The sequence below is a fragment of the Lissotriton vulgaris genome, chromosome 12 (genome assembly GCF_964263255.1).
Source record: "Lissotriton vulgaris chromosome 12, aLisVul1.2, whole genome shotgun sequence".
In the NCBI taxonomy this organism is placed as follows: Eukaryota; Metazoa; Chordata; class Amphibia; order Caudata; family Salamandridae; genus Lissotriton; species Lissotriton vulgaris.
Genome location: NC_141700.1, coordinates 319,121,673 through 319,137,315, shown reverse-complemented (window position 1 = coordinate 319,137,315; position 15,643 = coordinate 319,121,673). Strand labels below are relative to the sequence as shown.

At 46.9% G+C, this 15,643-nt stretch overlaps 1 protein-coding gene across 1 annotated transcript in view; it reads left to right on the top strand.

Annotated features, from left to right (window-relative positions):
* The first annotated feature begins 7,334 nt into the window (after positions 1-7,334).
* The window catches only part of PLEKHF1 (pleckstrin homology and FYVE domain containing 1), a 59,628-nt gene continuing 51,319 nt past the window's right edge, over positions 7,335-15,643 (top strand). The window contains exon 1 of the mRNA XM_086945104.1: positions 7,335-7,515. The gene's annotated coding sequence lies outside the window, so the exon portion shown is untranslated. The remainder of the gene's footprint in view (positions 7,516-15,643) is intronic.

Genomic DNA, 15,643 nt, shown 5'->3' with positions numbered 1-15,643 from the left:
TATTTATTTAGGGGTGTGTATAGCGCCAGAATCGACTCCAAGGAGTATCTCTGCGCTTTTATGGAAACGTTATAACTATGCAGCAAAGGATATGGGATATTTTTATTAAAAGCAAAACAGAGTGTTTTTTGGAAGTTTCCTAAAGGCCAAATGATTAGGACATTCTCTTAAAGAGAGGGGGAGTTCATTCCAGTATTTTGGTCCGAGGTAAGATAGAGATTTTCCTCCTAGTTTCACTCTCTTAATTCTGGGGATTGTAAAAAGATGGGAGGATGCTAGACCTCAGAGATCTCGAGGGATGATAAGGAATTAATTTTACAGCCAGATATCCAGGGCCAAGGTTAAATAGTGCTTTATGAATGATACAGCAGATCTTAAATTTTATCCGCTGGCGAATTGGTAGCCAGTGGAGTTTAAGAAGAAGTGGACGAGAGGGAGATCTTGGTGGCATATTCAGGACCAGACGCGCCGCCGTGTTCTGAATCACCTGTAGTTTATTAATTGATGCTTCATTAGCTCAGAGCAATAGACTATTACAATAGTCTAAGCGGCACAGTATATGAGCTTGGGTTAGTGTCTTTCTTAAAGAGTCTGGAAGAAGGGGAAAGACGCGTTGCAGTAAGCCCAGAGTGTTGAAGCAGATTCCAGCTGTCTGGCCAACATGTTCTTTAAGATTGAGGGCCTGATCTAGCCGGACTCCCAGGTTTTTAACTGAATTTTTGGGAATAGGAGGTTTACCAAGATTGATGGGCCACCAATTGGGGGACCATAGCCTGGAGGCATCTCCAAAGAGAAGACGTTCGGTCTTCCCAACATTACACTGCAAAAAATTATTCATCATCCATTGCGATATAGCGTTCATACCTGAAGAAAAGGTTTCCTGGATAGCTGGAGTTAGTTTGTCTAAGGGAAAGAGTAACTGCGTATCGTCCGCATAAGATATTGGAATAAATCCAAATTTTCTTAGAACATTTGCCACGGGAGCCACGTAGATATTGAATAAAGTAGGGCTCAAACAGGAGCCCTGTGGGACTCCCTTGGTAAGTTCAATGGGTGCCGAACGAAACGAGCCCAGATTTACTGTCTGAGTGCGACCAGATAAAAAGCTTGCCATCCTACGGAAGGCAGAATCTCTTAGTCCTACTTCCTTCAGCCTTCTGAGTAAAATCTGAGGGGAGACAGTGTCGAATGCGGTGGATAGGTCTAATAGCACCAGAATCATTGAATGTTCTTTGTCTAGGGTCATTCTGATGTTGTCTGTGACCACTAGCAAGGCTGATTAGGTGCTATATTTGGGTCTGAAACCTGATTGAGAGAGGTCTAGGTTGCCTGAAAATTCGACATAACTAGAGAGGTGTTTGTTGGCATGCCTCTCTAGTAATTTACTCAAGAATGGCAGAAGTGATATAGGCCGAAGATTGGTCAGATCAGTCAGAGGAGCCTTCGTGTTTTTCTGAATAGGCATTATCTGAGCTGCTTTCCATTCAGATGGAAGATAACCTTCTTCCAGGGAAAGATTCAAAAGATATCCAATCAATGGAGTAAGTTGAGGAATAAGGGTCTTAGCTATTTATGCAGGAATGATATTGCAGGGGGAGCCGGTCTTCACTTGCTGCATTAGGGCTTCTACTTCCATGATAGTAACCTATTGTCAGGCCTCCCCTGCTGGAGTTTCGTCCAGCAGCAGGAGGGCAGACTCGTGTCTGTGGCAGCAGCATCCATTTTGTGATGCTGGGGCTCTGTTTAACTTTAACCGGGTGTAACAGTAACTACATGTCTTCTCCCTCTAGAAGGGTGGAATGCTACCCCCGTGTAGGAAGGTGGACACCTGACTATGGTTACCCCAGATTTTTTGCCTTGTGTTTAGCTGGTTTTCGACTTAGTTGGCCTGGTTCCCTGCTAATCAGGGCCCCAGGCTATCTGCTCTCTCCTTAAAATCGACTCCATGCACCTTAGGTGCATAACCAAATTGGTACTGGACACCTTGTCAGCCCCTATATAGTGCACTATAGGTGCCAAGGGCATAGGTGCATCCAAGGCCTACCAGGGGCTGCAGCATAGCTTTTGCCACCCCTGGCTGGTTCCTAAATTGACAAACTGGCTGATCACTCAGCTGGGGCAAGTTGGTGTAATCACCCCTTGCTTAGATATAGTATACCTATATCTAAACCTATATCTGGACACATATAAACCTGTAAGTCACTCTTATGGCAGGCCTTATCAATCCTGGAGGCAGAGAGCGTGGTTTAACGTGAGATGGTGCTCGAGCATGAGCTGAGCCTATCTGCAGCTGTTGGGAACAACTCCCTAAGCTGTTTCGGGATAATGCCATACCATATACTATTAAGTGCATTATAATCCATTGCGGTTATATGTTAACTTTGGTTTGGCTTTATCAAAACATGTTGTGTAAGGTGTCATAGGATTTGGAATACTATCCACTCGACAGTCCTGTCGACGGGAATAGCATTCCACCCCTCTAGAGGGAGAAGACATGTTACTTTGCTGAAACGCGGTTGATTTTTAAAAGAGCCTCAGCATCACAAAATGGACGCTTCTGCCACAGACACGAGTCTGACCTCCTTCTGCTGACCGAAACTCAGCCGAGGAGGCCTGAACAAAGGGTTTCCTGTCACGGGGAGGTGTCAGACCACCCCAGACAGGAGATAGTGGATTGTAACAGGGAGGTTTGAAAGAAACCAGACAGTGCCTGGGGAGCACAAGGCTTCCCCTTGCATAATCCGGTCAAACCGGTTCTGGGGCACACCAGCCCCAGTCCCAGCGTGACCCTGGACAAAGGGAAAGGGGTGTAACCACCCCCTTCCTGGGTCCCACCCATAGGAGGGACATAGCAGGTTATCCAGCCCCCTAGATTGGTATAAGAATGGGAGCAGTGCCAACGCACTCAGATTATCCTGACTGAAACTTATGAAACAAAACTCTGGACCCTTCGACATCCTACTCGACGTAGAAGACTGAAGAATCTCCCTTGTGGTCAAGGAGTGACCACCCTGTGCAAACAGGCACCATCCAGCACCTCGACATTTGCTTTGTTGCAGTTCCCGCCGGAACTCGAGCAACAGAGTTCAACAAGACCCAGCGTGCCTGCCTTCTAACAGCTCGATCCACAGTCCCTGCAGAGCTGAGACCCGTGGAGGTGACCTTAAGTGTGGGGCCTGCCATCTTGGAAAGCCCATGAGACGCTGTGACCCTCGAAGCTGTGCATTGGGGTTTGAGAAGCCCCAGCCCTGAGCCTCTCTTGCACCGAAGCTCACCCTTCTACACTCACCGAGTGCTGCGTGGGGCCCTTCTGCATTTTTTGGCTCAACACGTTGGCCCGGTCACTTGCCCGTTGGCTTGTGGCCCCTGTGCTGACGAACCTTGAAACCTAACTCGTGAATCTGGTTGCTCCAGACTTGCACTCGCTCCCCTGAAAAGGAGCACTCGCTCTGACCCTCCTGGTTCGATTGTTAAGCCATCTTCGAATCCTGGGTGGGTTGCGCTTGCCGAGGGTTGTTTGCTCCAATCTGGAAGCCGACACCGCCGACAGTGAGAGCCTGCGTGGGACAGCTCGTGATCCACTCCTGGACATCCTCGGTGCCCCAGAGTCCACGTGGCAGCGGAGAGAAGCTACTCAACAGCGACCTGAAAGCGCCCGACATTGCCTGGTTCCTTCCTGGTTCCACCCTGGTCACTGCTGAGTGACCCAGACTCTGTCCCCTCTGCTTTCAGATCATCTTTATCTTCGATCCACCCTTGGATCACACCGGACACTTCTCGTCTCAACGCCTGCAGCATCTTCAGCTCCAAGCACCAGCAACCTGCGTGACAAAACCCGACATTAATTCGCACCTGTGCACCCGCTTCCTGTGGGTGAGGTAACTTAGTAACGCCGGTGTTCCTACACTGGTGCACACCTCTAGTGTAGGTGTCTAAAGTTTCGTCCTTCTAGGTTGAGCGGAAGTCTCCTTTTACAGTAACTTTATAACTTTTACGCACCATTGACTTTGCATTGGTGCATGTGTGTGCTTTAAGCGCTGCACCCGAATCCCGCGGGCTTTTCCCGACTTCAGCATTGCTAGTCCCGACTGCTCCCAGCGATTCCCTAGGCCCTAGGCCTAACCACTGTTCGATTGGTATCTCTTATACCACTTTTTTAATATATGGTTTGCGTGGCCCCTGGGCCTCATCCATAATTGTGCAACTTTCATATGTTTAACTGTGCTTTTGTTTAAACGCTTGTGCCTCTGCACTCATAAAGAGTACAGAGGATTATTCTAGTAATAAATACATATATTTTTAATATATAACTTGTGTGGTGTCCTTTCATTTGATATTACAGGATTGTGATTGGTAAAACAGCTCGCTTAACACGACCTCTTAAGTTAAGCCTTTTACGGCTGCTTAGTCCATGCTACCATTAGGATAGCTTGTCTATAAGGTTGACTTACAACCAGACACCATAAGGGTTGTTTGGACTGATACAAGGTGCCCCCAGAATTGGAGACATCATATATCAGGCCAACTTCTCACACCCCGCCACCAGGTCTGGCGGGGGGGGGGGGGTTAGTATTCCAAAGTGTTTGACACCTTACACGGCATGTTTTGACAAAGCCAAACCAAAGTAAGCATTAACCGAGAGGCTTATAATGCACTTAAGAGTATATGGTATGGCTGTATCATAGAACAGCTATAAGGAGATGGCTCCGACAGCTGCAGAGGGGCGCAGCTCATGCTAGACAGGATTGTCAAGGCCTGCCTTGGAGTGACTTATAGGTTAGTATGTGTCTATATATAAGGTAGATATAGATATGCTATATCTAAGTAAGGGGTGATTACACCACCTTCCCAGGCTGTAAGCACAGACCTGTGGTGTCAGTTTGGAAGGCTAACCAGGGGTGGCACAATACATGCTGCAGCCCCTGGTAGACCTAGGGTGCACCTATGCCCTGGGTACCTAAGGTACCATATACAGGGGCTCACAAGGGTGACCCAGTAACCAATCTGGTATGTACCTAAAGTGCATGGTATCAATTTAGAGAGAGTACAGCTAGGCTGTGGGCCTGATTAGCAGGTCCACAGCCACACTAAAGTCGAAAAACCATTGAAACACAGCAAAAAGTGGGGGTAACCATGGGAAGCAGACCCTGCTCTCCTACAGGTTTTATTTGTTTTCAAAATGGAATCTTTACTACATTGCTTTTAGATCTTTCGGGATAAGAAGACACTGTACCCACAGAGTTTATTAAGGCCCAGATTTACTAAACTTTCTCTCAATGCAATGCAGCATGGAATTTTGGTGTGCTGCACTGCGTAAAAGGGAGGAAGTCGAAATGCACCATATTTCCTAGTATATGACACACTTCTGCTCTGTTTTGAGCTGCCACACTTGTGAAAGCAGAGGGACAAATCTGGCACCCTTGGGCCACGATGCAAGTGTACCTGTGTTGTGGTCACAATAGTTTCTATGGAGGAAGGAGTACCTTCCTGCACAAAAACTATTCTTAGAGCCTGATTCATCTTTGTATGTGTGCTGCAAAAAAAAGCACACAGGCACGAGGAAATAAAAAGCAGAAATAAAGATATATCTGCTAGTTAAGCCAGTCTCGTCTAGGCACACCATTGTGGTGCAAACCCAGGTTTGCAGTTTTTAATAAATGTGGGTTTGTGTCAAAATACATAGGTGGCTGCACCGGAATGCCCATGTTTCACTCAAGTAATACCTCCCTGACGCAGGGTAATGCAATGCAGCTCAAGGTACTGCGTTGCATTGCTTTTTGGGTAAAATCCAATGCTAAGCCACAAAAATACTGAAGTACATTTTGTGTTGTGGCTGTGCCACACAAAGTGGTGCAAGCATCACACAAAATGTTATTTAATCTGGCCTTAATGTTTAAAAGCATTTCCACTTAGTTAATCTTCCAAATGCAATCTTTACTGCAACGTTGCTTTTATATCCTCCAGGGCAACACAGAAGACAGAGACATATTTAATGTTTAAAAGCATTTAGTTTTTTTCAATATGCAGATTTACCTCAAGTTTTTATCTACTGGGCCTCTTCTATTTGCTAAGAATTTAGCCACAGAAAGCAGGTTGTGCCATACCATATGACAGGCTGTACTGTAACATACCTCACTATACGTTGCAAGGCCATACCATACTATACAATGACAGACCATACCATACCATACTAGACAAAATCAGGTCAAACCATACCATATTATACCATAATATATTATAAAATGACAGCGCATACATACCATTTTGTACGATACCGTACTATAATATACAATGACATGCCACACCATACCATACTATGCTAAGCAATGTCAGGTCATACCATACCATATTATACCAGAATATATTACAAACTGACAGTCCATACCATACCATATTGTACAATACCATACTATAATATACAATGACATGCCACACAATACCATTCTATACAATGACAGGTCACACCATACCACTGAGCCTACGACAGACCCAAGACCTGCTGACCTTCAGGAGGATACTCAAGACCTGGTTGTTCTATCAGTAGCGCCCCCCCCCCCCAGCGCCTTGAGACCCTCGCGGGTATGTAGTGTGCTTTTCAAATGATTGACTGATTGATTGATTGAATGACCGGTTATACCATACCATAATATATAAATACCAGGCCAGCCATACCATACTATACAATAACAGCCAATACCATGCTGTACATACGTCAGGCCATACCACATGATACAATGGTGGGTCATACCATGCTATACTATAACATGACAGGCTGTAGCATACTGCCCCTCTCATTGTCTTTGCCGTCTCCCGGTTTCTATTCGGCATGTGGAGAAGAAGAACTGCAATAATCCATAAGGAATAAGGGACTACTGCTTTTTATCCTTTACTACTCCTTTGATAACCATTGTTTAATAACTTTTTAATTCTGATGTATTTATGTTTTAATATTGTGCTTGTATATATTTTATTGCACTTTTATGGTCATTGACCGAAATAAAGTTATCAAAGTAAAGCATACCATACTAGATAATGACAACCCATACCACACCACAAAATAACTAAAAAAAAAATAACAAAGCCAATAACCCTCGCATACGCAAGACCTATTGGCTTTGGCAATGCTTGTTATTACGTACAGTTTAGACTACAGTATCCCTTACGGGCCGCTTACTCCTTGCTGGATGGGATGCAGGTGGGCGAAACAGATGGTTCTGATTGGCTGGCAAAGCTTGGCGTGGGCAGATGACAGAACTTGCAGTGGGCGGATGCACTAAGCTGATTGGCGAAGGACTTGGCTGTACACTGACCCTGTGCTTTGACTGCTTAGATCAGTCAGTCGGACGGGAGACTGGTGCAGAGAGCCATCGGCAGCTCACGATACTGGTGCCGCATGTTTTCACAGCTGTGCCACACTTCAGCTTACACTGGCGTGGATCCGAGACAGCCCCCCTCCACTAAACCAGGTCGGGATCCCTGCAGGACTGGAAGTGCTGGGAACCAGCGTGGGGGCAGGTGAGTCGAAGAGTGAGGTAGCGGATACTGGGAGGGGCAGGAGAACACCCACGGGTGAGGCTGAAGAGGGTGACACGAGACAGCATCTGCTGCCAGGTTTCGGTGGCTAAGAGTCGGACTAACCAGTCTGCTGCGCTGGCGTTGTCCCTATGTGCTGCGTGCCTAGGGGCTGCTCTCGGAGCTGGGCAGTCACAACCCAACCAACCCCTGCGCCGCATGTCTGTTCCCAGCATTGCTCAGTGTCGCGGTGCTTTGAACATTTTTGCAGGGTTGATTTTAATTTGCAATCCAGCCTTGGTTTGGCAGAGAGGTATCTGTGTAATGGAGGGCGGTGGGTAAATGGCAAAACACACCTATGCAGGGGATTTCGAGACAATTATTCCCCAGCTCTCTCGCTTCTCCACAGACCCGCCCTCAGTCATAGGCGACGAGGAAAGCCTCGATCGAGTTCTTCTTAAAAAGTTCTTCTTAAAAGTAAACTTTCGTGTAGCCACGCTGTTACTTTAATAAACTGCACAGATTGTATAGACCCCATAGGGTGAAAGGCTGCGTAATCCCGCCTGGATTCGAGCAGGCGACTAGCCACCCCTATCCTTGGCCACCAACACCACCCGCACCTCCCTTCCCCCCGCAGATGGCATCGCCGCGCTGGAATGCTAATACGTAGCCAGGAGGCAGGCGCACATTTCAGCCCTCGGGTGTTCTGCGACCTTTGTACCGCCGCAGGACTCTGTACCTTTCTCAGCGTCCTCCCTCGCGCCCTGAACTAAACCCAGCAGTATCCTCGAGGTATTTCCCTCTGAGGTTTTCTGCGTTTCTGTTTTGTTTGGACGCCGCTGCCGCCTCCTCCTACTTTGACGTGCCCAGATGAGGACGTGTCTAGCCAACCTCCCGTTCTTGTGCACTCTTTTATTGGGGATCGTTGGCCTGTTCAGATGTCTCACCCCTTTGCCCACATCAAGGAGCGGCCCCTGCTTTACGGTGTAAATACACCCCCCCCCCTTACAAAGCGCTGTTAGTTCTGCCTGCACAATAATGGTCAGAAATATGTATGCAATGTAAGGATTGTTTACCGTGCGGGGCAGAACAGTTCCTGCTATTTTCAGGGAAGCGCTCACAGGAATGTCCTGCCTGTAGCCTCACGCGGGGTCACGCTCTCAACGAGTCTGAAGTGCACCTTTACTTTTATTGCCGAGTTGTTCACCTCCAGCTTTATAAACAAACAAAAAAAGATTGAAGTGTTCAGCACACACACACACACGTATTGAATATGAGTTTTACGTAGATTTTTTTTTAAAAAAGTAAAGCAAAACGGCACACCTGAAACAGCGGCTAACCGGATCAGAAGTTTCTGCAACTTTTTCGTTGGGCTTTCACCTACAGGTACATGCATGTAAAATATAAGGCGCGCGTCTTAATTTAAAAAATCAAAAATCCAAGTTACATTTATTTGAGCGAAATGCTTTTTCCTGGTTGATGCAATCACTTTAATTAGTCCCAGCTGATTGTAATTCTAGTCGGTGCACGGGGGAAATAGGAATGTGTATTTATAGTGCCCAAAAGTCGAAATATATGACAAAACGCACTGTGAATAAGAAATCACAGTATTTTTTTATGACATACAGTATAAATTAATTTGCACACAATGTAAATAGGCTGTCACAGAGTGCGCACAAAGATTTTGTTTAAATGTCTACAGTGCTTTCAAAACATATTTTCTAGAAATACGCTGATTCTACCCAATGGAAACCCTTTCCATTGAGTGAAAGGAGAAAATCCAGATTTTAATAATTAAAGCCTATACCTACTCCCCAGCAGTCTTTAGATTTGCTGACTAACCAATCGCACATATTTACATTTCCTTCAGGTAGCAGACACTATAGAGAGAAGGGCGGTTTCTTCTTTAGAGGCCTCTCTCTTCACAGAGGAGTCGCTCCTCCCCTTTCAGCCTGCTGCAACTCAACCAGTCAGGAATGGTTGTTTTTTAAATAGAGGTATGGAAACTGTTTTGATCAAATGAATACAGTTTGGGAACGTGGTTCCTCCTTTCCCTGCCCACTTACAACATCTCTGACTCGAAACAACTGTCACCTGGAAATGCTGCCGGAATCCACTCTCTTTCATGTGACAATAGGTCTGCGCCCCCATTTCCTTCCATTATCCACCTGGCCTGCAATAACGTAGCCCCCTTGGGGAGGGGGATTGGATGGCCCAGACACTGATCAGATTGCCCCCAAAATTCCTCCCAGTGCGATTCGCCACAGTGGCCAGTCAGATATTTTGAAACACCTTTGGGGCCAATCATACAGAGCCCCAGGACATCATATGTGGGTTACCACAAGGTCGCTGACGTTGCCATGTCAAAGACATCCGTGTATGGTGGTGGATGGTCGGTGGGACCGCTGTTTCCACTTTTTGGAAGAAGGATCGACCCTTCAGCTTAAATCAGTGATGTGCACAGAAAGGCTGGTGACTGAACATAAGGACCTTGGCGAGTCTCAGAGGCCACTGCTAGGCACATTTTCAGAATATGCAATGTGGGGGCATGCCTTCCAGTCACACCCTCTGTAAGTAAATTAATCTCATGCATATGCTATGTGGAAACCTTCAGCAGTTGAAAGGGGTTTGCGCTGACTCGAAGCAGAGGAATACATTGATGGCCGTCTACATTCAGCGAGTGCCTTGCATTAACTTCCTGGTCCCAGTCCTCACATCATGAGCCTGCTGTATTTGTTGGTTCAGATTTGACCTATACATATAAAAAAAGAATACTATTGCCTCTCCTACCTAACATGGCTGCCGAAAGGAATTTCTGCCTTTTATTCCTTCTTTAATCACGGAGTTTTAGCATTTCTTCTTGGGTATCTTAAAGTATTGCAGAGTATTTGGTTCTTGAAGTAAATACTACAGAGGAACATCTGACATAGTTGCGTGTTATTGTAGACCAAAGCTATTAATTTCTCCAGAGTTCAAATGTTGAACCCATCAAATAATGGCAAAGCTGTTCTATAACTTTCATAGCACAATATCCTGATATCCCAGCATGCTCTTGTCCTAGAAAGAGAATGGTTTGACCAGGCTTGATGGTGCCCTCGCTCATAGCGTGTGCTGCACATTCAAGAAGCCATGGCCCACAGGTGCCAACAAATCTCAGCAACCTAGTTCTTGTATCAGGGGCACACACTAATACATTGAAGTGTTTTTATGCTATAGAGGGCGGTCTTCCTTACAGTGATGGAAAGAAGTGGCATCGGAGAGAGGGCAGTCTTCCTTACAGTGATGGAAAGAGGTGGCATCGAAGAGAGGGTGGCCTTCCTTACAGTGATGGAAATAGGTGGCATGGAAGAGAGGGTGGCCTTCCTTACAGTGATGGAAAGAAGTGGCATCGGAGAGAGGGCAGTCTTCCTTACAGTGATAGAAAGAGGTGGCATCAGAGAGAGGGCGGTCTTCCTCACAGTGATAGAAAGAGGTGGCATCAGAGAGAGGGCGGTCTTCCTTACGTGATAGAAAGAGGTGGCATCAGAGAGAGGGCGGTCTTCCTTACAGTTATAGAAAGGGGTGGCATCGAAGATAGGGTGGTCTTCCTTACAGTGATGGAAAGAGGTGGCATCGAAGAGAGTGTGGTCTTCCTTACAGTTATAGAAAGAGGTGGCATCGAAGAGAGGGTGGTCTTCCTTACAGTGATGGAAAGAGGTGGCATCGAAGAGAGTGTGGTCTTCCTTACAGTGATGGAACGAAGTGGCATCGGAGAGAGGGCGGTCTTCCTTACAGTGATGGAAAGAGGTGGCATTAGAGAGGGCGGTCTTCCTTACAGTGATAGAAAGAGGTGGCATCGAAGATAGGGTGGTCTTCCTTACAGTGATGGAAAGAGGTGGCATCGAAGAGAGTGTGGTCTTCCTTACGTGATAGAAAGAGGTGGCATCAGAGAGAGGGTGGTCTTCCTTACAGTTATAGAAAGGGGTGGCATCGAAGATAGGGTGGTTTTCCTTACAGTTATAGAAAGAGGTGGCATCAGAGAGAGGGTGGTCTTCCTTACAGTAATAGAAAGAGGTGGCATCAGAGAGAGGGTGGTCTTCCTTACAGTAATAGAAAGAGGTGGCATCGAAGAGAGGATGGTCTTCCTCACAGTGATAGAAAGAGGTGGCATCAGAGAGAGGGCGGTCTTCCTCACAGTGATAGAAAGAGGTGGCATCAAAGAGAGGGTGGCCTTCCTTACAGTGATAAAAAGAGGTGGCATCAGAGAGAGGGTGGTCTTCCTTACAGTGATAGAAAGAGTTGGCATCGAAGGAAGGGTGGTTTTCCTTACAGTTATAGAAAGAGGTGGCATCAGAGAGAGGGTGGTCTTCCTTACAGTAATAGAAAGAGGTGGCATCGAAGAGAGGGTGGTCTTCCTTACGTGATAGAAAGAGGTGGCATCAAAGAGAGGGTGGTCTTCCTTATGTGATAGAAAGAGGTGGCATCAGAGAGAGGGCGGTCTTCCTTACAGTGATAGAAAGAGGTGGCATCGAAGGAACGGCGGTCTTCCTTACAATGATGGAAAGAGGTGGCATCAGAGAGAGGGTGGTCTTCCTTACAGTTATAGAAAGGGGTGGCATCAAAGATAGGGTGGTCTTCCTTACGTGATAGAAAGAGGTGGCATCAGAGAGAGGGTGGTTTTCCTTACAGTTATAGAAAGAGGTGGCATCAAAGAGAGGGTGGTCTTCCTTATGTGATAGAAAGAGGTGGCATCAGAGAGAGGGCGGTCTTCCTTACAGTGATAGAAAGAGGTGGCATCGAAGGAACGGCGGTCTTCCTTACAATGATGGAAAGAGGTGGCATCAGAGAGAGGGTGGTCTTCCTTACAGTTATAGAAAGGGGTGGCATCAAAGATAGGGTGGTCTTCCTTACGTGATAGAAAGAGGTGGCATCAGAGAGAGGGTGGTTTTCCTTACAGTGATAAAAAGAGGTGGCATCAGAGAGAGGGCGGTCTTCCTTACAGTGATAGAAAGAGGTGGCATCGAAGGAAGGGCGATCTTCCTTACAGTGATGGAAAGAGGTGGCATCAGAGAGAGGGCGGTCTTGCTCACAGCGATAGAAAGAGGTGGCATCAGAGAGGGGACGGTCTTCCTCACAGTGATAGAAAGAGGTTGCATCGAAGAGAGGGCGGTCTTCCTCACAGTGATAGAAAGAAGTGGCATCGAAGGAGGGTGGTCTTCCTAACGTGATAGAAAGAGGTGGAATCAAAGAGAGGGTTGTCTTCCTTATGTGATAGAAAGAGGTGGCATCGAAGATAGGGTGGTCTTCCTTACGTGATAGAAAAAGGTGGCATCGAAGAGAGGGTGGTCTTCCTTACAGTTATAGAAAGAGGTGGCATCGGAGAGAGGGTGGTCTTCCTTACGTGATAGAAAGAGGTGGCATTGGAGAGAGGGTGGTCTTCCTTACAGTTATAGAAAGAGGTGGCATCAGAGAGAGGGTGGTCTTCCTTACAGTTCTAGAAAGAGGTGCCATTGAAGAGAGGGTGGTCTTCCCTACATTGATAGAAAGAGGTGGCATTGAAGAGAGGGCGGTCTTCCTTACAGTTATAGAAAGAGGTTGCATCGGAGAGAGGATGGTCTTCCTCACAGTGATAGAAAGAGGTGGCATCAGAGAGAGGGCGGTCTTCCTCACAGTGATAGAAAGAGGTGGCATCAAAGAGAGGGTGGCCTTCCTTACAGTGATAAAAAGAGGTGGCATCAGAGAGAGGGTGGTCTTCCTTACAGTGATAGAAAGAGTTGGCATCGAAGGAAGGGTGGTTTTCCTTACAGTTATAGAAAGAGGTGGCATCAGAGAGAGGGTGGTCTTCCTTACAGTAATAGAAAGAGGTGGCATCGAAGAGAGGGTGGTCTTCCTTACGTGATAGAAAGAGGTGGCATCAAAGAGAGGGTGGTCTTCCTTATGTGATAGAAAGAGGTGGCATCAGAGAGAGGGCGGTCTTCCTTACAGTGATAGAAAGAGGTGGCATCGAAGGAACGGCGGTCTTCCTTACAATGATGGAAAGAGGTGGCATCAGAGAGAGGGTGGTCTTCCTTACAGTTATAGAAAGGGGTGGCATCAAAGATAGGGTGGTCTTCCTTACGTGATAGAAAGAGGTGGCATCAGAGAGAGGGTGGTTTTCCTTACAGTTATAGAAAGAGGTGGCATCGAAGAGAGGGTGGCCTTCCTTACAGTGATAAAAAGAGGTGGCATCAGAGAGAGGGCGGTCTTCCTCACAGTGATAGAAAGAGGTGGCATCAAAGAGAGGGTGGTCTTCCTTACAGTGATAGAAAGAGGTGGCATCGAAGGAAGGGCGATCTTCCTTACAGTGATGGAAAGAGGTGGCATCAGAGAGGGGACGGTCTTCCTCACAGTGATAGAAAGAGGTTGCATCGAAGAGAGGGCGGTCTTCCTCACAGTGATAGAAAGAAGTGGCATCGAAGGAGGGTGGTCTTCCTAACGTGATAGAAAGAGGTGGAATCAAAGAGAGGGTTGTCTTCCTTATGTGATAGAAAGAGGTGGCATCGAAGATAGGGTGGTCTTCCTTACGTGATAGAAAAAGGTGGCATCGGAGAGAGGGTGGTCTTCCTTACGTGATAGAAAGAGGTGGCATTGGAGAGAGGGTGGTCTTCCTTACAGTTATAGAAAGAGGTGGCATCAGAGAGAGGGTGGTCTTCCTTACAGTTCTAGAAAGAGGTGCCATTGAAGAGAGGGTGGTCTTCCCTACATTGATAGAAAGAGGTGGCATTGAAGAGAGGGCGGTCTTCCTTACAGTTATAGAAAGAGGTTGCATCGGAGAGAGGGTGGTCTTCCTTACAGTTATAGAAAGAGGTGGCATCAGAGAGAGGGTGGTCTTCCTTACGTGATAGAAAGAGGTGGCATCGAAGAGAGGGTTGTCTTCCTTACGTGATAGAAAGAGGTGGCATCGAAGAGAGGGTTGTCTTCCTTACGTGATAGAAAGAGGTGGCATCGAAGATAGGGTGGTCTTCCTTACGTGATAGAAAGAGGTGGCATCGAAGAGAGGGTGGTCTTCCTTACAGTTATAGAAAGAGGTGGCATCAGAGAGAGGGTGGTCTTCCTTACAGTTATAGAAAGAGGTGGCATCGGAGAGAGGGTGGTCTTCCTTTCGTGATAGAAAGAGGTGGCATCGAAGAGAGGGTGGTCTTCCTTACAGTTCTAGAAAGAGGTGGCATCAGAGAGAGGGTGGTCTTCCTTACAGTTCTAGAAAGAGGTGCCATTGAAGAGAGGGTGGTCTTCCCTACATTGATAGAAAGAGGTGGCATTGAAGAGAGGGCGGTCTTCCTTACAGTTATAGAAAGAGGTGGCATCAGATAGAGGGTGGTGTTCCTTACAGTTATAGAAAGAGGTGGCATCGGAGAGAGGGTGGTCTTCCTTACGTGATAGAAACAGGTGGCATCGAAGAGAGGGTGGTCTTCCTTACAGTGATAGAAAGAGGTGGCATCAAAGAGAGGGTGGTCTTCCTTACAGTTATAGAAAGAGGTGGCAATCGGAGAGAGGGTGGTCTTCCTTACAGTGATAGAAAGAGGTGGTATCAAATAGAGGGTTGTCTTCTATACAGTGATAGAAAGAGGTGGCATCAAAGAGAGGGTGGTCTTCCTTACAGTTATAGAAAGAGGTGGCATCGGAGAGAGGGCGGTCTTCATCGGCTCTAAGCTGTTGTAGAGTGCTTAACTGATCTCCTCCGAAGTCACCCAAGAACGCAGCAGCACGTCTACTGTTAGGCCTGCCCCGTAGTCACTCAGGCACAGCTGCCCTGAGAAATTTACACTGGTTGCCCATCCAAGCCAGAGTAAAATTTAAGGCGATGTGCATAATGCATAAGGCCATGTGGAAAAATGCCCCTGCAATGATCTGTTCCTTAGCCACTCATTACTATCCTCAAAGATTATTGCGTTCAAGCACGGCCTTTTTGGCAACAACTCGCAAAATCAAACGGGCCAGGTGGGGCGGACGCTCCTTCTCCCTGAATGCGGCTGTGACTTGGAACTCTTTACCTTCCACGCTCCGGAATGAGCCTAATCTTTTAAAATTTCGAAAAACCCTTAAAACTTTTCTTTTTCCCAAATAAATCAGCAGTCTCCCAGAAGTAAGCAACAACAGCGCTACGTGGCCTTCG